Raw genomic sequence first — 27,771 nt, 5'->3', positions numbered from 1 at the left:
TTCATTAAAATGAATTATAATCAATTCCTCCGCGGAGACATTGACCAGCAGCAATTGCCTCCACAAAGTACACAGGGAGCTGAGATGGTGGATTCCAGTGGGGACGAATTGATAATCTGTGAGGAGGGGGATGTACACGGTGATATATCGGAGGGTGAAGATGAGGTGGACATCTTGCCTCTGTAGAGCCAGTTTGTGCAAGGAGAGATTAATTGCTTCTTTTTTGGGGGGGGTCCAAACCAACCCGTCATATCAGTCACAGTCGTGTGGCAGACCCTGTCACTGAAATGATGGGTTGGTTAAAGTGTGCATGTCCTGTTTTGTTTATACAACATAAGGGTGGGTGGGAGGGCCCAAGGACAATTCCATCTTGCACCTCTTTTTTCTTTTCTTTTTCTTTGCATCATGTGCTGATTGGGGAGGGTTTTTTGGAAGGGACATCCTGCGTGACACTGCAGTGCCACTCCTAGATGGGCCCGGTGTTTGTGTCGGCCACTAGGGTCGCTAATCTTACTCACACAGTCAGCTACCTCATTGCGCCTCTTTTTTTCTTTGCGTCATGTGCTGTTTGGGGAGTGTTTTTTGGAAGGGCCATCCTGCGTGACACTGCAGTGCCACTCCTAGATGGGCCCGGTGTTTGTGTCGGCCACTAGGGTCGCTAATCTTACTCACACAGCTACCTCATTGCGCCTCTTTTTTTCTTTGCGTCATGTGCTGTTTGGGGAGGGTTTTTTGGAAGGGACATCCTGCGTGACACTGCAGTGCCACTCCTAGATGGGCCCGGTGTTTGTGTCGGCCACTAGGGTCGCTTATCTTACTCACACAGCGACCTCGGTGCAAATTTTAGGACTAAAAATAATATTGTGAGGTGTGAGGTATTCAGAATAGACTGAAAATGAGTGTAAATTATGGTTTTTGAGGTTAATAATACTTTGGGATCAAAATGACCCCCAAATTCTATGATTTAAGCTGTTTTTTAGTGTTTTTTGAAAAAAACACCCGAATCCAAAACACACCCGAATCCGACAAAAAAAATTCGGTGAGGTTTTGCCAAAACGCGTTCGAACCCAAAACACGGCCGCGGAACCGAACCCAAAACCAAAACACAAAACCCGAAAAATTTCAGGCGCTCATCTCTAGTAAAAATGGGGAATCTGCCTGCCGTAATGTGTAAAAAAGGGGGGCTGCCTGACGCTATGTGTAAAAATGGGGAATCTGCCTGCTGCTATGTGTAAAAAGGAGGAATCTGCCTGCCGTAATGTGTAAAAATGGAGACGCTGTCTGCCGTAATGTGTAACAAGGGCACGCTGTCTGCCGTAATGTGTAACAAGGGCACGCTGTCTACCGTAATGTGTAAAAAGGGCACGCTGTCTGCCGTAATGTGTAACAAGGGCACGCGGTCTGCCATTATGTGTAAAAAGGGCACGCTGTCTGCCGTTATGTGTAAAAAGGGCACGCTGTCTGCTGTAATGTGTAAAAAGAGGAATCTGTTCGCTGTAAGGTGTAAAAGGGTCTCTACCTGGTGTAGTGGTGCTACTGTGCGGCGTAATTTGAATAATGGAGACTACTGTGTTGGTATTATTTTGTGGCCACACCCCTTCCCCACGAAGCCACGCCACTATGTATTTTTGCGCGCGCCTACGGCGCGCACTGCCCCCGGGGTGGACTTGGATGGGGGGGGGGCCCAAAGCATTTTGTCGCACCTGGGCCCACCGCTTGCTTGTTCCGCCACTGGTGTAGTAGAAAGATAATTTTTCACATTTAATTAAGTACATAAAATATATCCACGGTTTAAAACGAGCAGGTATCGTACTATTGTGGAGTGTGATATTCTGGGTGCGTTTCCAATTAACACTCACTAAGTAGAAAAATGCTATAAGTACATATAGGTTTAAACGGTACACACTATTGGTTGTTTCTTTTTCTCTTTTGCATATCACTGTGATGATATTGGTCTGAGGACCGAAGATTCCTATCTGAGATAAGTGCTTGTTCCATTTGTTTCACTAAATTTAATTCTACTGTATGTACCCACCGTCATTTTCTGGGCATTATTAGGCGCTGATTACTTCTATTTTTTACACATTCTAATCGCCATAATTTGTTATCAGCTGCCACCCACGTTTGTGAGGAATGCATGTGAAAATATTTTAAACTATAAGAAAATATTTTAATATTTTACTACAGATTATATTTGATCCACATAAGTGCACACTTATACATTTTGACGATATATATATATATATATATATATATATATATATTTATATATACACAAACAGAAAGTTCAGCACTCACCAAAGCAAGCTCACTTATTTTCACAACATCAATAAATAAATGATGGGGGTTTAGTTAGTGAATTGGCCAATGCACGGAAGCCTGCAAACTGCTCGCCAAGGTACCCCATCTTCATGCAGGTCCTACACTATCACATAGTCTCAAAAATTACATGCACCCCACCCTATGAGTGGTGAGTGCAGACACTGTGCCCCGCTTCTGGGGTGGTGAGTGCTGTGGTTTTATATTTGCTGGTGTATATATATATATATATATATATATATATATACACACACAGTATATATCCTATATAATAAAAGGCGAGCTGCTCCTCTCCTCTATCATGTGCGTTGGTGGCCACTAGAGGGCGCCACACAGACTAAATGATTCACAGGTGAAAGTTATACTGCAGAGAGATGTTACCTGCTGCTGCTAATGCTACTGATCTGACTGTTTCAAACTTGCTGCATACGGAGAGAGGGGGCTGGGGAGATAGAGAGTAGGGGTAGGGGCAGATAGGGATTTGGGGGGTGGAGAGTGGGGTAAGGGCAAATAGGAACTGGGGGAGAAAGGGAGTGGGGGTAGGGGCACATAGTGACTGGAGGGAAGAGAGGGGGTAGTGGTTGGGGTAGATAGGTACTGGGTAGAGAGTGGAGTAGTGGGACAGATAGGGCAGTAGAGAGAGAGATGCATGTTTTTTCAATATAGTCACCACTGTGGTGCCACCACCGGCCACTAGTGGGTGCCCGACGGGGCTCCGTTCGGGACACGGACATACACACACACCCTATGTACACCGTTTGCCCCACCACATAGTGTCCTATATACACATTGCACCTCCATACTCCTGCATATAGTGCCCCCTATATACAGGGCACCCCCTCCTCCATATACTGCTCCCACCATATACTACATACTCTGCACCCCCTCCTCTATATTTACTTTGTTACAACCCCAGGTTACTTGCCATCCCGGGACTCAGCAACAAGTAACAGCAGTAACCAGGTAACGGATGCAGAAACCATCACACAGTCCCACAGCGCTCCGAGCGGAGGCATCGGGAACACATGTGGCCACTTACTGGCAGGAGGAGAAGGTGAATCAGTCCGAAGGAAAGGGTGAGACCCTATGTGGGGTGAGCAGTGCGGTGACCAGAAGAGGGTAAGGTCATACTGCAACTGCAGGTGATATGGGTGAATCGGAGGCAGCTGCTTTATATACTGAGTGCCGGCGGAGGGTTGGGGTCCAGTGCTCGCCCCTCCCACACCCTGCACAGGCCATGCACAGACCCTCCGGCCAGCTGCTGGTGTCTACTGGTATCCTCTAATGCAGACTGGGAGGGAGCTGTGCGGGTACTTGTGAGCTTACATGTGCCAGTACTGGTGTACATAGTGCACCATCACTGTAACCTGCCCATTAAAGATATAAAGCATTTATATATATATATATTCACAAACACACACTCAGCATGACAGAGTCCTGGCTCTCAGCAGCAGCAGGACTTCCAGAAACCCGGCAGCTCCTATGTACACTTTTTTTCTTTTCTTTTTTGCTTGCTTCATTTAATCATTCCTTGCAGAACTTCTTGTCTTTGTATCTATTTCATGAAATATCCAGAATGAGATACTGTAAATGTTTCATAGAAGTGAATGGCTGTAGATGAGGGACATTAGATAGATCTCATCTCTTGTTGGAAACGGCACAAAGGAGACTGCTTCAGCAATGAAAAATTTGTTTTCATTTTGAAACCAGGTTCTAGCTATCTATAAACTAGAATGACATTTTCCACCATAACTCTCCTGCTTCTTACATTAATAAGGATTAGAACGTATAAATATGTTGTGTGAGATAGTATCAATTAGTAATAGAACTAATTCTTCTTAGAGGTTTGGCACCAGACAATAGCACATTTCCCAAGACACCATTAGGGAAAAGATGACTTCCGTGCGAGCAGCTGACGTGTGTGACACCCAATATTGTCCTGCTCTTGTTTATATTGCACGTCAGTCCTGTCTTTCACTGTAACTCATTCACTGTCAGCTGGGCCTGTCCCAGCAGTCCCTTACACAAAGGCACTTTTTTACAGCTTTGATTAAGTGAAACAATCAGTAAATGCTGTTCTGAAAAAATCATACAAAATCATACAAAATCTCAATGCAGTCAATGTAGGACACATTTTAACTAATATCCTATAAATGAGTGATACTGTACTGACAGTACTTTATGGTTTTGTGTTTTTATTGCAAACCTTATAACCATGTGGATTAGGGCGGTGCTATAGATATATGCTGGTTTCAAATGAGCAGAGTTCTTACTATTGAATGATGAAGACATAGAATTGTATAACACAAGCATATTCTATGCAGCAAGAACTGTACATCCATGCACTTCTCTATCACTGCAGCATTCACTCTATGCTGTTCAGAATACTGCAGCACAAAGGGGGTTATTCAGAGTTGTTGGCAAACCAAAAAAGTAAGCAACTGGGCAAAACCATGTTGCACTGCAGGTGGGGCAGATGTAACACATGCAGAGAGATTTAGATTTGGGTGGATTATATTGTTTCTGTGCATGATAAATACTGGCTGCTTTATTTTTACACTGCAACTTAAGTTCAGTTTGAACACACCCCACTCAAATCTAAAGGGCCATATTCACGGCAAGATTTGGGGAGAGATGTGTGCTGAGCGTGCGGGGGGAAAACGGGGGGGGGGGGGGGGCGCTCATTTCACCCAGCGGGTGAAGTGAGCGACCTGCTAGATTGGCCTGCATGCAGGCCAATCTAGCACCAGCGATAGCGATGCGCGGGGCTGCGCATCGCTATCGCTGTGAGGGGTAGTAGTCAGTGACAATGCTAAATTCCTTGTCGTATAAACAACCCTTATGAAGCTAAGAACACTGTACGCTGTTTATTTAAGAAATACCGTAATGATACGCTATTTGCGTAACGATCGCTCAGCCGTAGGCGAGACGCTCAAGCGTCACGTTCGCTCACGGCCCAGTGACCACAGGACACGTTATTGGTTATGTCTAGGGGAAAGATTCGCTGTAACGTAGCGTACGCTAGAGACCACGAGGAGGTCACCAGCGATGCAGACGCTCACAACACTATACCTTTATGTTAAACCTTATACCGATGAAATACACTGAATACCTTAATGTGAGTACAGGGTGTAAGTGCAACCTTGTGGAACCTGACTATCTACAAAGCTGCATGAGCGTCACCGACGCTCAAATGAACACTTATCACTATAGGAAATACACAGATACTGGTTTAGGTTTCCAAGGCCTATTAACTGTATTATATCTAGAATACTTGTAAAAGGGGATAACAGTACATATGATACACTACAATATAACAGAGACTTCCTAACCACAGAACTAAACAATAAATACAAAAAGACAATACTACACTGACCTAAATGCAATACGATACAATACTATAATACTATAAGGTATTTAAGAGAAAAAGAGGAGAGAGGGAGATAGAGAGAGAGAGAGAGAGAGAGAGAGAGAGAGAGATTGGCTCGCAGAAAGACAATGATTATGGAGAGAACTTACGCACAAAGGGTATGATCGCCAGCGCCTCGATATCCAGCTCCCGATTATCAGCAGATAACCGTTGATGAGAGAGTGAGAGCTGGATGTGGTCAGCCTGCCTATTTATGCTCCACACACAATGCAATCTCCTGGTCCTACAATCCCATTGTCCATTGGCCGAAGGAATTCGGCCCTGCATCATAACAAAAGGTCATAGGGTGATTCATACAGGTGGGCTGTGACGATTTCCAACAGCTCAGGTGGGTGGGAAACTGGGTTTCCCGCCGCATACCTGAGTATGTGCAAATCATAGAAATGGACATAAACTTCTTATGTCCATAACTATTCGCACGAGCGATTAATACGCTCCAAACCAACACCGGAATATTGCTAATCAAATACTCTTCCGATGGGTACCAAACACTGCTGTATGATTCCTGTTAAACCCTTCGTACGATGCAAAGAGGGATTCCTCAGCTCTGGGACATTATACTTTAACCAAACTTACAGAAACTATCAAAGGGATCATGATCTATAAACTACATTAATTGTGAACATTTGTAACTAATGAGTCGCACGCTACGATCACATAAACTCTACCGTAAATGCGCATACTGCGCGTGCGAGTGCACGCTATTGCGGGTATGCGCTTCCACGGGAGAGCGTACGCATGCGCAGCACGGACCAGTGTGCGGTGCAAATATGGCAACGTGCATTGAGACATTTTTCTGACTTTGACAGTCCACCCTTTGGCAGTCAATAATAACTGCCACAAAATATTTAAGGAGAAAAATGTAAGTCAGGGGTTAATTGATTTCCATGGTTGGGTAGGGGAGGAGAGAGGAGAAGGTGTGAAGAGGGTATGACCTAGTGAGAAAGCAGGAGCATGTGTGTATGAGTCCATGTTTGGAGGGTCATGTATCATCGTGCCGTACGTGTGGTAAATCAAGCTTCGAGGTATTGCGAAGTATACATTTGAATTCCTTCTTATCCTGTGGTACAGGTCTGTGGATGGGCTGTCAAACTTTACCGAGCTCATTTCGGCTTTCAGTTGTAACAAAATGGGGATGCACATTTTAGTTGATGATACATGAATGGGGGAGGTATGTGGTTGCTGATATCTGTGCCTGTATTCCCTATCGTCTATGTGTGTCGTTACCTGAGGGTTGTAGAGATGAAGATAAAGAACACTTACGAAAAATGCAATATTATTCTATGTCAGGGAAATGTACATTCGTCGATTGAGGTCTTGATTGGTGTCAGTTGATTGGAGTCTTCTTCTTTGTGCTTTTGCTCATAAATCGTGAGTAAAGCATACAACGTCCATGGATTTACAAAAAATGTTGGGCTATCGTGATTTTAAGGTTCCTAGGGAAACTGGGGTACCCATGGCATTGTCCATCAAAATCTTGTTTATCAGGTCGTCTGCTCTTCTTCTTTCCATCTTTCCGTTGTCGGCCCCTTGGCTCATCAAATCCTTCGTCTACGTGGGTCTTTGTACCTCGGAGGAAAACATAGAAATGGGTGAAAGGCGGACCGTATACTCATTACATCATTACGTCATGGTTTCTAGCATTGGGTCATAAATCAAATCCAGGTTAATTACAGTTTCCTCACTCCTTAAGCTCATCACTTTCGTACTTTGTTTGCACCTTATTAAAGCCTACCCGCATCTAAATATCAATCCAAACGATATAACGACACCCAAAATACATAGGAGAAACTTTCCAACATCCATTATGACTCCTTGAGCCCACTCTCCCAAACCGGAGAACCAATTTCGCGGGTTCAACCATGACACCCAACCAGTCAGCTCATTACCTACAGCAGCAAGGGTGAGATTGTGTTTTCGACGAAATTCCCACTTTAATTGCAGAATATCGTCCATCTTTTGGTCTATGACCTCTACCGGATCCTCGGTGCTATTTGTGATATACGTGCAACACTTTATGCCGTACTGTGTTGCCAATGTAACACAATATCCGCCTGTTACTGCTGTAAGATAATTAAGAACCATCCTATGCTGAACTAGTTCTGTTTTGTAAGCTTGAAGTTCCCTTCCAGTGTATCTAAACGTGTCATCATACATTTCAGTGATATTATCTAACAAATTGGCGAGTGCGGAAATGTATCTATAATTCATCACACCTCGAGCGGTGCGAGTGAAATCTAACGCTACCAGAACCTGAATCCCGGTGGATTCATGGATAAGATCAGAGGCCGGATGCTCTAACCTTTCTGACAGTTGTCTTTTAACAAGGTGCTCGTAGTGAGTGTGAGTATAAGGAGTTTGGGCACCACGGTGTATGTCCTTCATTTTGTCATGTGTAACAGTCATCACCTCAGGCAATACTTTTCCAATATAACACAATCCTTCAGAGTTTGGGGCAAGCCACTTGTACGCCTTTCTCCCGCATATGAAATATGCATCATCGGGGAGAACATAAGGGACGGAGAAGGACATGACCATGTTACAAACCTTCCAGGTGAAATCTCCTGACCCTAATTCTTCCATCTGTCTAATGCACGTATCGGTTTGTACGATATGTGCACAGTATCCTGGTGATACCTCTCCAACTTTAGTAATCCTATTTCCTAAGGTATATCGATACCGGAATGATTTTCCTCTACTGGCTATGTGGCGTACGAGCTCTGTATCTGTAGGCATTCTATCTGCTCTGTGTGAAAAGGTCATGGTAAGGTTGCTCCATGACACTTCCCAATTTCCCGGTTTTCTGGGATTGGAGATGTTAAAACATATGAGGGACCTATCCACATGGTATTGGTGGAGCTTCAAACTAGGAGGGCTGGAGATGTTAAACCTCCGGTCCACCGGTCTCCCACCACTTAGCTCAAGTACCTCCCCTAACGTTAAAGGAAATGGTACTAGCCCTGATTTACTGTGACCCTGAGGTACTTGAGAGCATACCCAACAATCTGTTTGGTTTAACACGTTACCCACTAAGGAGTGATAGTCACTCAATGGATGCCGGTCTATATGGATATTAAAACTAGATTGACATTTCTTTATGCATCCATCTTCAACCAGATTATCACAGAGCCTACAGATACAATTTTCCTCAGCTAACAATCCATCACAATTTCTTCTATCGGATCGTTTTCTGATACTCGCCTTTGCTTGTTGGCTTGGTTGATCTTGGAAAACTACACCTCCATCATCATAATCGGAACCCATTCCAGAACCTCTCTCGACCTCTATGGTACTCTCGCCGGAACAGACTGCTCTGGTCAACATCATGGTTAACATCAAAATCCGGATCACAGTCTCTTGGGGCAAGTCCATCTTTGAGGAGGAAATAGAGAAGAATGAGAAGGGGGAAAAAGAAATTTTAAAGGAGAGGGGATGGGAAGTGGAGAAAACAATAAAAGGGAGAGGGGAGTCGACAGCTGCTTTCGGTCTTCAAGGCTCAGGTGCCGCCTCAGTCCTCCTGGAACAGACACTCTAGTGATACAACCTCTACCGTCTGTTCCTTATCACGGGACTTCTCTGGATCAGCAACCTTCTTGCAGTGGGATGAATGGACCCAAGTCTCTCTCTCAGCAACCTTCAATGCTGTGGTGCTAGTCAATAAGACCTGGTATGGTCCTTCCCATCTATCAATAAGACAACCTGAGCGTAGAAAATTTCGTATCATTACATAATCCCCAGGTTCAATGTCATGACAATTACTATCTGGTAAATCAGGAATCACCAACTTCAGATTATCATTTTGATTCCTCAACTGCTTACTCATATTAATTAAGTACTTTACAGTTACTTCATTGTTACATTTCAAATCATCCTGAGGGTTAATTATGACATGCGGTTGTCGACCAAACAGAATTTCAAAAGGAGACAGATTAAGAGGGGACCTGGGAGTGGTTCTGATACTATACAAAACAATGGGTAAAGCTTCTGGCCACGTCAATCCTGTCTCTGCCATTACTTTACTCAATTTATTTTTAATAGTGCTGTTCACTCTTTCGACCTTCGCGCTCGCCTGTGGACGGTACGGAGTGTGCAGCTTACTATCAATTCCCATCAACTTACACATTCCTTGAAAGACATCACCTGTAAAATGGGTACCCCTATCACTTTCAATGATTCTAGGGATACCATATCTACATACAAATTCCTGCACAATTTTCTTAGCTGTAAACATAGCGGTATTTGTAGCTGCTGGAAAAGCCTCGACCCAATTCGAGAAAACATCTATGCAAACAAGTACATATTTCAAATTTCTACATGGGGGTAATTGAATGAAGTCAATTTGTATTACTTGGAAAGGGCCGCCGGCAGGTGGGATATGGGAGGGTTCTGTAGGTATTGCCTTTCCAATATTCTTTCTCAGACAGGTAAGGCATGACATTGCTCTTTTACTAGCATGAGAGGAGAATCCTGGGGCGCACCAGTATGCTCTTACCAATTTGCACATCCCCTCCTTGCCTAGATGAGTCAGCCCGTGAGCTGCTTCAGCCAGACACGGAAGGTATGCCCTGGGGGCCACTGGTTTACCATGTCCATCCGTCCAGAGCCCTGAGGACTCCTGGCCATATCCCTTTGCCTTCCAGACTGCCTTCTCCTGAGTGGAACACAAATTCTGCATTTCACACAACTTTTGTGTGTTGATGGTATTAAATACCATCAGTTGTGTGGTGTCTGTCCGTATGGGGGTAGCAGCTGCAAGCTTTGCAGCTTCGTCTGCTCGGCTGTTACCAAGGGATACTGGGTCTTGACTATATGTATGTGCTTTACATTTGATAACAGCCACTCTGTCGGGTTCCTGTATCGCTGTTAGAAGCCTTTTTATGTGAGCTGCATGCGCTATCGGTGTACCAGCTGCCGTCATGAAATTTCTGAGACGCCATAGCGCTCCGAAATCATGGACTACCCCGAACGCGTATCTAGAATCGGTGTAGATATTGGCAGACTTACCCTTAGCCAATTCACATGCTCTGGTTAGGGCGACCAGTTCAGCAACCTGGGCTGAGTGAGGTGGGCCTAGCGGTTCCGCTTCTATGGTGTCTTGGTCATCTACGACTGCGTATCCAGTACACAAGTCTCCCGAGTCTGACTGTCTGTGACAACTACCGTCCGTGTAGAACGTGAGTTCTGCATCTTCTAGTGGATTGTCACTGATGTCAGGCCTTGCGGTAAAATTTTGGGTCAAATATTCCATACAATCATGTGTATCTTCCTTTGCATTAAATCCTCCTTCCCCATCACTCTCACCTCCCACCCTTTGTGCCTGTCCAGGCACACCTGGGAGAAATGTTGCAGGGTTTAATGCGCTGCATCTCCTTATGGTGATGTTTACTGGGGCCATTAATGCCAATTCCCATCTCGTAAACCTTGCTGATGAGACATGTCTGGTTTGGGCAGAATTCAATAAGGCCGATACCGCATGTGGTGTATGGATTGTGAGGTTGTGGCCTAGCACGACATCTTCGCTTTTCGTCACTAGCAATGCTATCGCCGCAACGCTACGCAAGCATGTGGGGAGGGATCGCGCTACCGTGTCTAGCTGAGCGCTGTAGTATGCAATTGGCCTGCTGGCATCACCGTGTTTTTGTGTTAGTACACCTGCTGCGCACCCAGCACTTTCTGTTCCGTATAGTTCAAAGGGTTTCCCATAGTCTGGCATACCTAGTGCTGGTGCCTGCGTTAGGCACTGTTTGAGTCTCTCAAATGCTGTTTCAGATTCGTCTGTATGCGAAATCCGATCAGGTTTGTTTGAAGAGACCATTTCCTGCAAAGGTAGCGCCAATATGGAAAACCCTGGGATCCAATTACGGCAATACCCACACATTCCTAAAAACGTCCTGATCTGTTGCTGGGTTTGTGGCAGTGTCATGTCTCTAATGGCTTGGATTCTATCAGCGGTCAGGTGTCTCAGTCCTTGTGTTAGACAGTGTCCCAAGTATTTTACCTTAGCTTGGCATAATTGCAACTTGTCTTTGGAGACCTTGTGACCTGTGTCTGAAAGATGAAACAGGAGCTGTTTCGTATCCTTCAGGGATGCCTCCAATGAATCAGAACACAGTAGTAGATCATCCACGTACTGTATCAACACTGATCCACTTTCCGGTTGGAAAGACTGTAAACAATCATGCAAAGCCTGAGAAAATATACTTGGACTATCTATGAAGCCTTGGGGTAACCGAGTCCACGTATATTGGACTCCTCTGTATGTGAATGCAAACAAATATTGGCTGTCAGGGTGCAGAGGTACCGAAAAGAAAGCGGAGCAGAGGTCAATAACAGTGAAAAATTTGGCAGTGGGAGGAATTTGCATTAGGATGACAGCTGGATTAGGCACTACGGGGAACTGACTCTCTACTATTTTGTTAATCCCCCTTAGATCCTGCACTAGCCTGTAACCCCTCCCCCCACTCTTTTTAACAGGGAAGATGGGACTATTTGCTGTGCTGGACGTTCTTACTAGAATGCCCTGTTGTAGCAAGCGCTCTATTACCGGGAAAACTCCTAACTCCACCTCTGGCTTCAGAGGATACTGTGGGATTTTTGGAGCTATCCTACCATCTTTTACTTGTACAACTACTGGAGCTACATTTGCCATTAATCCAGTGTCCTGTCCATCTTTTGTCCAAAGCGACTCTGGTATCTGAGATGTCATCTCTTCTACTTGGGATGGATTCCTATTTGTCATAATGGAATGTGACATTAATTTTGATGGGGAGTCTAACATGTCTCGTACTTCCTGAGCGTGATTCTCAGGGATGTCCAAGAATACACCTTCAGGAGTACAATAAATGACGCAACCCATTTTACATAGTAAGTCTCTTCCCAGGAGATTGGTCGGTGCCGATGCAGCCAGCAAAAAGGAATGCTTGGTATGCAAAGGCCCTATTGTAATCTCGGCTGGTTTGCTAACAGGGTAGTGCTGGACTACTCCTGTTACTCCTATGGCTGGAACTGTCCTACCAGTGGTTCTCATGCCCACTGTCGAATTGATCACTGACTTGGCCGCCCCTGTGTCTACAAGAAAGTTTAAAGTTTTACCGGCTACATTGATTGCAATCTCTGGTTCGCTTCCAAGACTGGCAATCAATTTAACTGGTTGCAGATTACAGGTATGGCCACACCCCTATTGGGTATGCTGACCTCCCTGAATCCCGCTGGCAGCAACTACTTGTGAGGGAGTTAGCTGGGAACTACCAGAGGCATGCCAATCTCTGTTTGGGGGATATCTTTTTGTTTCCCCTGTATGTGGCTCAAAACTCCGCCTCTGTGGACCCTGCTCCCAATGTCGTGTGTGGTGTTGTTGTCTAGGGGGTTGAAAAGATCTTTGTACATTTCTTACTCTACAGTCTCGTGCAAAATGTCCTGGTTTGTTACAAGAAAAACATGTTATTACACTTGCCTTACCCACAGGATTCGGTGGTACATACGCAGGCTGCCTTGTGGTCAGCGCCTGTATACTTACGGACATCAACTTATCACTTTGCGACTCCCTGTGCCTAGTGATATTTCTGTCGTGATCAATAGCAGCCTCTCTCAAGGTGGACACTGACAGACCTCGCCAACATGGCTGCGTGGTCTGTACCCTAGCTTTTAATGTTTCTTTCAAACCATCCATCAGTACAGATACTGCTACTTCTCGATGGTTTGGGTTGGTCTTTATGTCTTCTATACCAGTGTACTTTGCCATTTCTAATAGTGCCCGGTGAAAATATTCTATTGCCGTTTCGGACTCCTTTTGCTTAATGGAAAATATTTTATTCCATTTAACAACGGCAGGGAAATACTCCTTTAGCTGTAAATTTATCCTTTTTACATTATCCTTATTGTACACGTCTGTAAGCGGTACATCTTTATCCAATGCACAATCAGCTAAAAACTGAGTTGCATCAACATTGGAAGGTAAACAAGCTCTTAGCAGTATCTGCCAATCCTTGTTGTTGGGTTCTACCGTGTTACCTAAATCCCTGATGTATTTTTGGCTAGCAACTAAATCCTTCCTGGGGTCAGGAAATTCGGACACTATTGTTCTTAATTCCATTCTGGAAAATGGAGTGTACATGGCAATGTTCCTTATGGGAGTGGCTCCAGACACATCTGTTTTTCCATTGGGAACTGCTATTACCCTTACAGGAGCAATTCTAACAGCCTCTTCCTGTGTAGATTCTACAGCTTGTTGTGGTACCATTGTTTCAGTGTAGTGCATGGTGCCGTACTTACCCGTTGACACGACCTCACCTATCCCTCCGCTAGGGGCTTTCACTAATCTCGTGGGTGTCGCTGTGCCTACTGTGGTCTCTGCTATGGTGGCTGCAAGAGAGAGAGCTGAAATTGTTGCTGAATCGTCTTCTTGATCACACTCCTGAGGAAGGTTCAAAACAGGGTACATCTTGCACGGGTTAATACTTGCATGAGTTATTTGGTTAACATCATTAACATTTACAGTGTTACTAAGAGTTTGTGTTTTACAACCCAGTGCGTTTCTCTCCGCAATCAACTTCTCTCCTGCAATGTATGGTGGGGGAGGAGCTGTGGCAATCAACTTCCTGACTGCCCCAGATCCCGCCGCCAGAGCCAAACCTCTCTGTATCTCACCTTCCTGGTGCCATAACTGTAAATAATCATGATGCTGAATTCGTCTCTTTGCTGATTTTACGAGACATATCCTCCTCCTTAAATTTTGTAACACCTCTGGACTGAAGCTACCTATTCTTGGGAACTTGTCCCTGTCTTGTACAGTCATTCTCTCCCATTCATCACATAAAGATTCGGTGTGAATTCCATATTTTTCACACATTACATATCGTGCCGACCCAACTGGTCGGTTCACAGAATCAACCTGAACCAGGGTTGATCGCCCCCTACCTGAGCAACTGGCCCCCATAGTCTGTAGGTGTTGCTTAGTCCTCCTTGGATTTTCTGTATCAAGGTTTTCAGCAAGCCTTTACAGACAACCAAATTACTCCACAGTAGGCCGGCGGTGGCGGTTTACCGAGTACCCCACTCACTCGCCCACCTCGACCAATACGACCTGTAAACACCGTTATGATGCCAGCGTACTCGATACAGGGCCCCTATGGAACCTTCAGTTTACTGGAACATATGAGGGTTACCCGCAGGACACTTACTCTTTCCAGTAAAGTTGGGGTTGTTAGATAGTTCCTGAGTGACCAGCGAACTTCCCTTCCAAAAATAAAAAATTACACAAATCACGTCAGAATGTACAAATAGCGTTTGTGACCACTTTACTCTAATGGTATTTAGGTCAGATTACTAACTACTGCACACAATTACGTGTGGTCCAATCGTTCAGTACACGAGCACTATTTGTCATGTACTGAAAGACCAATGGAATCGATGTTTCCGGCCGCGATTCCTTCAGCAAGAGCTTATGGCCTATATGGGTTCTGCACCAACACCCCAGGCGTTGTGCCACTGGACTTTTATAGCGGACCTTTTACCTTACGACCTCCTGGTCTTGTTCCTTATGACCTCCTGGTCTTGTTACCTTATGGTCCGCTATACTCTAATGCTCAAATATTATTTAACCAGGGATGCCTCCCTGGCCACCGTATATGTCACTTACACGTATGTTCCTTGACGAGTACCCGACTTTCCTTTTGGTTCCACCTTTAAAATTGTATAAACTTTTGCATACAAAACACACTCACTCAACACATGTACACTTTGTTTCTATATCTATTTCTGCGCAGAAATTGTCTTCAGGCCAAAAGTGTTACCAATTAGGAGCAGGATCTGTTAAACTAAATTTCAGATTTTCCAAAAAATAGATTTGCGTTATTTACCGCTGTGCGTTACTTATCGCTTTTGCGCTAATTATCGCTTTGCGCTAATTATCGCTTTGCGCTAATTCAACTTTTCGTGACTTGGGCTACGTGGGCGTAACCAGACGCTACGTTGCGTAGTGAACGCTGCGTGCGTCTGCCTTTTGGATTGCGTACGCTAGTCTTTGTTAGCGACACGTGTACGCAATGCAAAGGATCCACCGTAACACAATATATTTATTTATCAATGTAGGTGATCCCTGATCATCTACCGCAATCCACACTGCCTGCCTTGTATCTCAGACAAACCGTGTGTTTGTTCTATACTTTAACTATTACCTCTAAAATAACAGCAAATCTCTTTTTTAGCACTTTCTATCAACTATAAAAAAATTGGCAAACAGGAATAGTGATATACGAAATTTGAAAAAGAAATGCAGATAAATGTATGCGTACGCAAGACAAAAGAAAAATAAACAGTTTTAAAAGACACAAGCGTTTTGTTCTTACTTCCGGTTACCGGATTCCTTCAGCACTCTTTACCTAAGCGAAGCAGACGCTTATCCCGTCAGCAACTGCGAGACAACCTCCCACCCTTTTGCTGGGGGATAACGTCTGCTGATCTACCTAGTGCAGATGTGAAAAGGACCGGACGAGCCCGCAATTGACAATGCTAAATTCCTTGTCGTATAAACAACCCTTATGAAGCTAAGAACACTGTACGCTGTTTATTTAAGAAATACCGTAATGATACGCTATTTGCGTAACGATCGCTCAGCCGTAGGCGAGACGCTCAAGCGTCACGTTCGCTCACGGCCCAGTGACCACAGGACACGTTATTGGTTATGTCTAGGGGAAAGATTCGCTGTAACGTAGCGTACGCTAGAGACCACGAGGAGGTCACCAGCGATGCAGACGCTCACAACACTATACCTTTATGTTAAACCTTATACCGATGAAATACACTGAATACCTTAATGTGAGTACAGGGTGTAAGTGCAACCTTGTGGAACCTGACTATCTACAAAGCTGCATGAGCGTCACCGACGCTCAAATGAACACTTATCACTATAGGAAATACACAGATACTGGTTTAGGTTTCCAAGGCCTATTAACTGTATTATATCTAGAATACTTGTAAAAGGGGATAACAGTACATATGATACACTACAATATAACAGAGACTTCCTAACCACAGAACTAAACAATAAATACAAAAAGACAATACTACACTGACCTAAATGCAATACGATACAATACTATAATACTATAAGGTATTTAAGAGAAAAAGAGGAGAGAGGGAGATAGAGAGAGAGAGAGAGAGAGAGAGAGAGAGAGAGAGATTGGCTCGCAGAAAGACAATGATTATGGAGAGAACTTACGCACAAAGGGTATGATCGCCAGCGCCTCGATATCCAGCTCCCGATTATCAGCAGATAACCGTTGATGAGAGAGTGAGAGCTGGATGTGGTCGGCCTGCCTATTTATGCTCCACACACAATGCAATCTCCTGGTCCTACAATCCCATTGTCCATTGGCCGAAGGAATTCGGCCCTGCATCATAACAAAAGGTCATAGGGTGATTCATACAGGTGGGCTGTGACGATTTCCAACAGCTCAGGTGGGTGGGAAACTGGGTTTCCCGCCGCATACCTGAGTATGTGCAAATCATAGAAATGGACATAAACTTCTTATGTCCATAACTATTCGCACGAGCGATTAATACGCTCCAAACCAACACCGGAATATTGCTAATCAAATACTCTTCCGATGGGTACCAAACACTGCTGTATGATTCCTGTTAAACCCTTCGTACGATGCAAAGAGGGATTCCTCAGCTCTGGGACATTATACTTTAACCAAACTTACAGAAACTATCAAAGGGATCATGATCTATAAACTACATTAATTGTGAACATTTGTAACTAATGAGTCGCACGCTACGATCACATAAACTCTACCGTAAATGCGCATACTGCGCGTGCGAGTGCACGCTATTGCGGGTATGCGCTTCCACGGGAGAGCGTACGCATGCGCAGCACGGACCAGTGTGCGGTGCAAATATGGCAACGTGCATTGAGACATTTTTCTGACTTTGACATCAGATTGCTTAGATTTTAAGCAGCGATCGCTCCGTGAGTACCCCCCTTTACTCTCTCTGCACATGTTAGATCTGCCCCACCTGCAGTGCAACGTGGTTTTGCCCAATTGCTAACTTTTTTGGTTTGCTAACAATCGTGAATAACCCACAAAGTACTTTAGCTCAACCCCTGATGTCTCCAGCTTCTATGCAAGGTGGAGACAGCACATTGGCACTGTGGTTAGCACTGTTGTCTCCGAAAGCTGGAGTCTTGGGATTTATTTTCACCAAGGCGCAAGTTTGTATTTTCTCCCCATATTTGTGCTATCTTCCATTAGTTAGTGTGCTTTGTGTGCGGTAAGGAATTTAGACTGCAAACATTAATATGAAAGGGTACACATTAGAAGGATAGAGTGGTTGACCCATCCTGAGCAGCACAGGAGAAATCTTGAAGTGGGAGGAAGTAATCAGTTGGGGGGAGAGATAACATTCACTGGCTGAGTGAACTGGGCAGAAGTGAAGAGGAGATGTCAGAGGAGAGGATTGGGTGAAGGCATTTGTAGTTGAACATGAGGTGTTTGAAGTGTATTCTGAACTTTTGGGAGAGAGGGGTTTAAATAGTGCACCCAATTAGGAGAGAGAACGCTCATTTGAGCCAGGGTGACTTGGTAAGCACGCCCCCAGAACAGACTTGCCTACCCTCCCGGACGGCCGAGAGGCTCCCAAAAATTGGGTGACCCTCCCGGCGACCCGGAAAGGCAGGCAAGTGTCCCAGATTTAGATGCACCCTCGGCATTCCCCTTCTGTCAGTGCAGAGGGCCGATGATATAAAAAATTGCATCATCATAGCCCCACCCCAACTCTACAGTGCCCCACCCCTGCTCTATGGAGCCACGATGATGCATCCTCAAGGCTCCGTCCCCTTCAGCCCACCGCCCTGTCTGCCCTGGCCACACCCCCTATATGCCTACCGGGCTGCCTCCTCTTGGAAGAGGTTTCAGGTTAGTTGGGACACAGCTAAGTGGATGGAGTCAGTGGGCACAAGGTGACACTGCACAGGAGTCCAAAGACAGAATGTTAGTTCAGGATTACACAACAGGTGTCTCAGCAGCGCTGTGGACAACAACAAAGCACTGACAACCAGGAAGTGCTTTTGCAGGATCTTTATACCGAGTGTGGATCATAGGGTCAACAGTCATTAGGTCGACCACTATTGGTCGACAGTGACTAGGTCGACATGGAAAAAGTTCGACATTATTTTTTTTTTGGGGGGGGGGGTGGTGTCGTTTTCTGCGTAAAGTGACCAGGAACCCCAATTAGTGCACCGGATCCCCTCGCATGGCTCGCTTCCCTTGCCATGCTTCAGGCAAGGTGCTCGGCACAGGTTACTATTCTCAATCGTAGTCCACATGGATCGTAAAGTATGAAAAAGGTTTTTTTTAAATGTCAACATTTGAAAAACTCATGTCTACCTTTTTCCATGTCGACCTTGCTGACCTAGGGACCATGCCAACCTATAGACCATGTCGACTGAATGCATGTTGACCAATAATGGTTGACCTAATGAGTGTCGACCTAAGTGCTGTTGACCTACAGACCAGATCCCCTTTATACCCCTGAGTGCTCTGGGATTGGACAGAGAAGTCACATGACCGTTAACTGACTCCCGATTGGATCCTGACCAGTCAGCTGATCTGTACTGTAATGACTGCACCCAGGTCTGGTTTTGGAGGGCACTCTAGCATACTGCACACTGAGAACTTGCAAAGGTTATTGCAGTTTCAGCAAAAGGGAATGGCAACTACTAAAGAACTGGAAACAATATATTCACATGATCTCTGCATTCAGATCTAGCACCTCCAGCTGGTTACAACTCTGCTGTCATCAGGAGTCTGCAAGCTTCACAGACAGGGAACTTGCAGGTGCACAATCAGTTAGTATCCAGCAGTACAAACACATGCTGCAGCTTGCATACAGATGAGTTCATGAAAACACTCTTAAAAGTCTTCCCAGCTTTCAACTCCAGAAAAAAAGATCATTGTCTTCTGAACAAGTGGACCATTCGTCACCACTGTAAGCAGAATCTAGAAAGTCCTTTGAGTCAACAGCATTAGAATGTTCTCTTGGAACTGAGGCACAAAGAGGTTTGGTCCCCGAAACTGTAGATTCATGAAGGTTTAGTTAATATCTTGTATGGTAGCGTGGACCTTTCTTATGGAAATTTGTATATCTCATTGGTAGTTCATGGGAGACAACTTTTTCAGAGAACATAGGACCTCCTAGGAAGGGAGTAAACAGAATCGCAATCAGAGTCTGAGTTCAAGTCTAAAGGATGATACCAGTCTTCTTTAGGAGTAACAGCATCTACGTTAAACTGCATTTTCATGAGTTTGGAGTCACGTGAGGAATCGGAAGACGAGTCACAGGAAACATAATCAACTATGAAAACAGTCTGTTGTCTTTGAATTGACTTTAAAGTTCTCCACTTTCTGCATTCTCTGATGCGTTGTCTCATCAAGGCTTGATCTTGCTCAGAAGGTGATGGATCGAAGAACTGAACATCAAATGAACCTTCAGAAGATTGAGTGAACGATGAGCCAAGAGTATTAGTACCTACAGAGGAGCTGCTGTTAGATGGAGACAAGGTAGTATATGCAACTCTCACATCCAGGGTCTGAGAGTCTTGTATAAAGTTTGTGAAATTTCATCCCAAGTTAACAGGTAAAGTGTTTTTAGAAGAATTCGATTTCAAAGTCTTTGGACTAAATTTTGTAATTACAGCATTACTGAAGTCAGTCAAGTTCTGGATTATAGGGTCGTTAGACTCGATGAGTGGATTAGCCCATTCTAAAGCTCTACCTCTGAAGGACATGAAAAGGAATCTAAAAATATTGGCTGGAGTAATACCAGATGATAAATCAGTGAGGTATTGATTCACCTCTGCATGGATGTCCATCAAAGTAAATAAATGATGATGCATCAGGTGAATTCTGTGAGGTTGAAACTTGTGAATCACACACAGGAATAGAAACGGAATTGACCTGAGAAATTTCAGACTGGTGAGAAGATGCCTTGTCCGGAATAGACGAGTTGAAGTCCCTGATAGGAACTGTCAGGATACTTGAAACCCCATCCTGAGGTTGTATAATCAAATGCTTCCCTAGAGGTTAGCATAATAAAAGTTTCACTTGAAACTGGAGACTCATATGCTCCTTCCAGGACTAGAACACTGAATGCCCCTCCTGGGGCTGGCAGATCAGATGCCTCTTTTGAGGCTGCAAAGTCAGATGCCCCTCCTTGGGCTGCCTGATCAGACACCTCTTCAGAGGTTACAGGATCAGACTCCCCAACTGGGGTTACAGAGTCAGGTGCCCCTCTGGGGCTGTAACTTCGAATACATCTTCTAGAATTGTCAGAACAGATGAGAGCCTTGAGGTTGTGGACATCTATTGCCCTTAATCTGGCCCTAGGGATGGTACAAATGCTTGCTGATAATGGGGACAGCAGCTCCCATAGGCTGATGCATGGGGAAGATGAAGCAGCAGAGATGCAGATGCCAGGCGAAGAACTGCATCCATTTTCAATCTGACCGAAGATGCATACCACTCAGAACCAGGCTCTTTAGTGTCTAATACCAGCATTCAACTCTTACACACTTGAAAAGACACTATAAAATTTTATCTAAGCAGTCAATGTCACAAAGTTACCAGTGTAATAATATTTTATTATAGAAATCTTAATTGTCATAAAAAAAGATTAGTACATACAATATTTCTAAAAGCTGAAATCACAATGGCATTACTACCTTGTTAGTCTTATTCAACAACATATTTAATACTCATCCTCAGCAAAAGATATTTGGTTTTGAAAAAGTCTCTCCTGGAAACTGGTAATAGTATTCTAAGAAATTCAACTGATCATAAAGGATTGCAACACTCATTTCTTGCAGAACAGAGCAGGCACGTAGTAGTGATGATACAGTCTTACTGCTTGCAGCTGGCTCCCCCCGGAGATTTACAGTAACTTCCAATGAAGCAATGAAGTCCGGTTTGCTGTTCTGTTATATGAACCAGGAGCAGTGTGATAGCAGATCTGTATATTTACTCCAGGAGATTTGGGATGGGAAGCAATGATAATAAGTAGACCACACACACTTTTAAACAGAACCCAGTGGTGGTGGTCTTTCTTTTGTGTATGTAGGACCATGCCAGGACCGGAACAGACAAAAGGACTTTTGTTGTAACCAGTAAAAAGTGAGATGAGTCTATCTGTGAAGTTAATGTCCCTCTCCTCTCCGGATGCGTAGAGGGAACCAAGACTTATTTTTATATACAATGTTGCACTCATGTCTTTAAGTTTTATTTATGACCTAACCTATTAAACCTATTATTAACCTATTATTATTGACCTAACCTATGTTTTTTTACCAATATTGAATATTCTCAATACATTGTGAGCTATATGCATTTTATAGATGACTTATTTTTCCTTTGGACCGGGGATGAAGAACAATTCCTAAGAATGATTAAAGAGATCAACGGGAGGGATTCTCCAATTAAAGTAACATTCCAATATAGCAAGACTTCTATACTCTATCTGGATGTTAGGGTGACCATCGATTCGAATCAATTACATACTGAAGTATTTTTAAAACCCATGGGCAGGACCACACTATTACTGTCCTCTAGCCACCACCCCAAAATGTTAACAAGGGGATTATTGAAATCGCAGATGATGCGAGTAGCGAGAATTGCTAATAGCCCAATAACAGCATCAGAAGGAATTGAAAGGATCATTGAGAGATTTGTGGGACGCGGTTACAGTTTAAAATTATTACGACGACAAAAACAGGAGGTCTTATCCATTAAGAGAGACCAACTACTTCTACCTAAAAAGAAACAACAAGAAGCAATTATACCATTGAAGATGGAGTTAACAACATCCAGCCAAGTGGTCCAGTGAGCAAGTAAAACATTATGGCCCATAGTAACATCCGACAGTAAACTACATTCGTTCAAACAGAAAAGACCAATGGCCTGTTATATGCGAGGGCGCAATATTAAAGACACAGTTGTTCATAAGGACATTACGGGATTCGACAAGCAACAAAAGGAACCACATTTTCTTTCCAAACCTCCAGGATGCTATCGCTGCCCCAAATGCACCACCTGCTCACACATGATCACAGGTACCACATTTCAACATCCGCAGTCAACTCGTACTTTTCAGATTAGACATACACTCTCGTGCCTGTCAACATATGTAATTTACATTATAATCTGCCCATGCAATCTATATTATGTAGGTAAGACCATTAGAACTGTTCGTGAGCGTATGGCCCTACATCGATCATCCATCAGCAAAGCATTGAAAACTGGATCGGCAGATCAACCAGTGGCGAGACATTTCTTGCAAGCGTCAGCTTTAAAACTTGTCCTAATTGACCACGTCCCTCAGAGATTACGGGTGGAGATCGTAATGGCACCCTTCTTAAGTGTGAAATGAAGTGGATTCACACTTTAAACACTGTATACCCCAACGGTTTAAATGAACGCTATAATTGGAATGTATTTTTCTAACATACTTTGGGGGTACCAGCATTGATGTAATATTGTCTGAGCTACCAAAGTTGTAGTTTGATTTTTTCTTATGCTGTGCATGCTAGTGTTAGACACCACATCTTCTCATATATGCTTTAATATACATTGATACTTTTTAACAATGAGAGTCACTGTAAGCATAATTGATTTGGTGTCTTTACTGTTTCCACAGTGCCACGTGTGGGGGCCGGGGAGATGGATCAGCGACTACCGACAGGGAGCTTGACAGCGCAGAACGCGTTGCCATAGTAATACCGGCGGGGCCTGACTGACATCACCGGAAGTGACGCCCGCAGCTCAGAGGCAGCGGACGTGCGACCCGGACCTGGCTCCTTCACGTGGCAGTGGACTCAACCTATTTAGGTAAGTTCAGTTTATGTAACTGTTTTTCTTGTTTTATTTTCTTGTCATGTAGGCCCTCATTCCGAGTTGATCGCTAGCTGCTTTCGTTCGCAGCGCTGCGATTAGTTGAAAATGCGGCACTTCTGCGCATGCGTATGGTGCGCACTGCGCACGCACGTCGTACTTTCACAAAAGCCGATGTCGTTTCACACAAGGTCTAGCAACGCTTTTCAGTCGCACTGTTGGCCGCTGAGTGATTGACAGGAATGGGGCGTTTCTGGGAGCTAACTGACCGTTTTCCAGGAGTGTGCTGAAAAACGCAGGCGTGTCAGATACAAACGCAGGCGTGCCTGGGGAAACGGGGGAGTGGCTGGCCGAACGCAGGGCGTGTTTGTGACGTCAAAACAGGAACTAAATAGTCTGAAGTGATCGCAAGGTAGGAGAAGGTCTGCAGCTACTCAGAAACTGCTTGATAAAATTTAGACGCCGTTCTGCGATCCTTTCGGTCGCACTACTGCTAAGCTGAGATACACTCCCAGAGGGCGGCGGCTTAGCGTTTGCACTGCTGCTAAAAGCAGCTAGTGAGCGATCAACTCGGAATGAGGGCCGTAAGCCTTGAAAAAGGTGCGGTAAGTGCACCGAAACGTCGGCTGATTGCATGATGTAAAGGCTTACTAAAAACTATATTTGCAACATCGAACTGGAGTGCTGCAGTCTTCTTTGGACTTATACATATATATATATATATATATATATATATATATATATAGAAAAGGCAATATTTACAGGATATATAAATGTATTATTCCAAGAGAACTGCAGGCTCTCACAATATCAATGGCAGCTTGCCCCAGTGCACAAGTATAATAAGACATACAGATGTAGCCAGCCTCGCGGCAAATTGTGTCTGTGCATGGCTGCACGCTAGTTTGTTCATGTGCACAGCCATAGAGAATACATTAACTAGGCGCCGGGTGCGAATAGTTGTAGCTCGGCACCCCAAAATTGCACCCATGATGCATATGCCTATGGACCAGGCTGGTTACATCTGTATAAAACACAAAACCAAGTGGCGCTCAACAATATCACAATAATAAAACAATTATTAATAAACAATAACAAAAGACCTCCCGGGGGTATAGTACAAATTAATTGACACAAATAAAATCTATCAAATAGAATGTAACAAATACAATGGTACTAGAATGTCCAGTGTAGGAATTGTAGCACCATGTGCAGGAATTACTATGTGGGAGTTCCTTTTCGTATGAAATACCTCAGAGGTAGCGTGATGGAATATATGTTCAAATATTGCACCGTATTAAATGGCTGTAGTGCAAAGATGGCAATTGATCAGCAAGTCACTCACTTTATATGTGCAGATCCAGGGCAGTCCAATTCCATTTAAATGTCTGCCGGGTTCAGCACTCCAATAGGAAGTGAATCCCCGATGGTCAGCAATAATGTGCTCAGGTGCACTATCCACATATGGTCGTTGCCAGATTTTATTACTATTGGAGCTCGATTCCTGGCCCCTCCAATTAATGGTTTGTAGCGAAAGAAGCCCGGAGTCACCTCCATTAGCCGGCGGCCGGCAGCAGCATTGTGGAAGCCGGTGCCCGCGTTCGCCGCCGAGATGGAGCACAGTGCAGCTGCTCTCCGTGCTTGTAGGCTAACACCGGCAGGGGAAAGTGGACAATGAAGCTGAAGCCTAAGGTACAGGTATATTGTCCTGTGCAACTACAACTGCCTGGCTAACTTCCTAACGGGGTTCGCTCTGAGCCGCTACTGAGAGCAGAGTCTGCACACCGTCCATCGCTGCTGAGGCTTCAGCTTCATTGTCCACTTTCCCCCGCCGGTGTTAGCCTACAACAAGCACAGGGAGCAGCTACACTGTGCTCCATCCCGGCAGCGGACGCAGGCACCGGCTTCGACGATACGGGTGCTGCTGCCGGCCGGCTGACGGAGGCGACTCCGGGCTTCTTTCGCTACAAACCATTAATTGGAGGGGCCAGGAATCGAGCTCCAATAGTAATAAAATCTGGCAACGACCATATGTGGATAGTGCACCTGAGCACATTATTGCTGACCATCGGGGATTCACTTCCTATTGGAGTGCTGGACCCGGCAGACATTTAAATGGAATTGGACTGCCCTGGATCTGCACATATAAAGTGAGGGACTTGCTGATCAATTGCCATCTTTGCACTACGATCAATTAATACGGTGCAATATTTGAACATATATTCCATCACGCTACCTCTGAGGTATTTCATATAAAAAGGAACTCCCACATAGTAATTCCTGCACATGGTATTACAATTTCTACATTGGACATTCTAGTACCATTGTATTTGTTACATTCTATTTGATAGATTTTATTTGTGTCAATTAATTTGTACTATACCCCCGGGAGGTCTTTTGTTATTGTTTTTTAACAAATGTTTTATTATTGTGATATTGTTGAGCGCCACTTGGTTTTGTGTTTTATCTAGTGTTTCTAAGGGACTGGCAATTCCCTTTTCCTAGTGGCTGCTGGCAATCAGTATACACCACTACTCACCAGAGTGCTTCAGCTTTTTTCCTTCTATTTTTGTGGCTACATCTGTATATCTCCAACAAACAGAACTCGGAGACTTCCTGCTGGCAAACAAGTATATTCCATGATCAACGTTTCGGAAAGTCCCCCCTGTCATCAGGACCACATTGTATGTTGCCCTGATGGCGGTGCAGATGCCCTGAAATGTTGATCGTGGTATATACTTGTTTGCCAGTATATACATATATGCATTTATGTGTGTGTATATATATATATATATATATATATATATATAGAGTGAATCCATAAATTGAAGGTAGGTGGCTAGTTAAGCCCTCCATGGTTCTATCCACACCCCACGGCACAGACCACACCTCCATATCAGTAGTCACAGGCTGCACACAATAGGCCCTTTATAAATTTTAGCTCCTGGCCTATCAGGACCTTAATCTGGCACTGCCCCTTCCTGGTCCCCCTCTCTTGCCGCAGCTCCGCTTGTCACAGTGAGTGGGAAGATGAAGCCCCGCCCACTCACTCACTAATGCCCCGCATCCATGCCTGCATAATGAAGTGTCCATAGGCTTCGCCCCCTCCATGGTCCCCTTCTCTGCCGCAGCTTTGCTGAGTGGGCAGCCGAAGCCCCACCCACTCACTCTCTCATGCCCCACATCCATGCCTGCAGCATGGAGACTTGGAGAGCGTGTGCTACCCATGCCTCCCCCCCGCTGGCACCTCCAGTACTGTGTGGAGAGGAATAGAGGCCGGCAGCTGAGTGCCAGTTCAGATGGATATAAGTATGAAAGTAGTGCAATAGTTGCTTTGCATACATACACACACTCCTCTTCCTGGTGTAATGTGTATAAGAGGTAACACATTGCAGTGTAATGTGAGTAACGTACGATACTGTGCTGTGTAATATGACTAACGTGCACTAGTGTGCTGTGTGATGTGACTAACATGCACTACTATGCTGTGTAATATGACTAACATGCGCTACTGTGCTGTGTAATGTGACTAACGTGCTCTACTTTGCGGTGTAATGTGACTAACATGTGCTACTGTGTGATGTAATGTGACTAACGTGCGCTACTGTGAGAGGCAGAAACCCCCTGTGGACAGATGATTTTTTTTACAACAGCCGTGGCCTGCTATTAGAACCCTGTTTCTGCAGCTAGCCAGGTGGGACTGAGGATGGTGATGATTTACGGCAGTGTTTGTAGACTGTGCCTGCCTTAATGTGTAAAAGGGACTCTACCAGGCATAGTGAGCAGTGGTGCAAGTATGCGGGTACGCTCGGGTACGGAGTACCCCTAAGAATTTGGCAGCGGGTACGCAGTACCACCTGCCCCACACTTTGCCATTACCACAATTATAATGTGCCACAAAGCAACAAGACCATGGTGCTTGGCAGTATGACTGCTCCTCCCACTTTGTCAGAGTTACTGGGAGTGCGACAGTGGCTGTATTTTCCTGTTATAATGGAGGCATTACTATATATTGTTATTAAATTGGGGGCATTACTATATATTTCTATTTTACTGGAGGTATCACTATATATTTCTATTATACTGGAGGCATTACTATATATTTTTAGCCATGCCTCCAGAATCCCCCCAAAAAGGGGC

Source organism: Pseudophryne corroboree, chromosome 4 (genome assembly GCF_028390025.1).
Source record: "Pseudophryne corroboree isolate aPseCor3 chromosome 4, aPseCor3.hap2, whole genome shotgun sequence".
Taxonomy (NCBI): Eukaryota; Metazoa; Chordata; class Amphibia; order Anura; family Myobatrachidae; genus Pseudophryne; species Pseudophryne corroboree.
Note: the sequence above shows the minus strand (reverse complement) of the source record.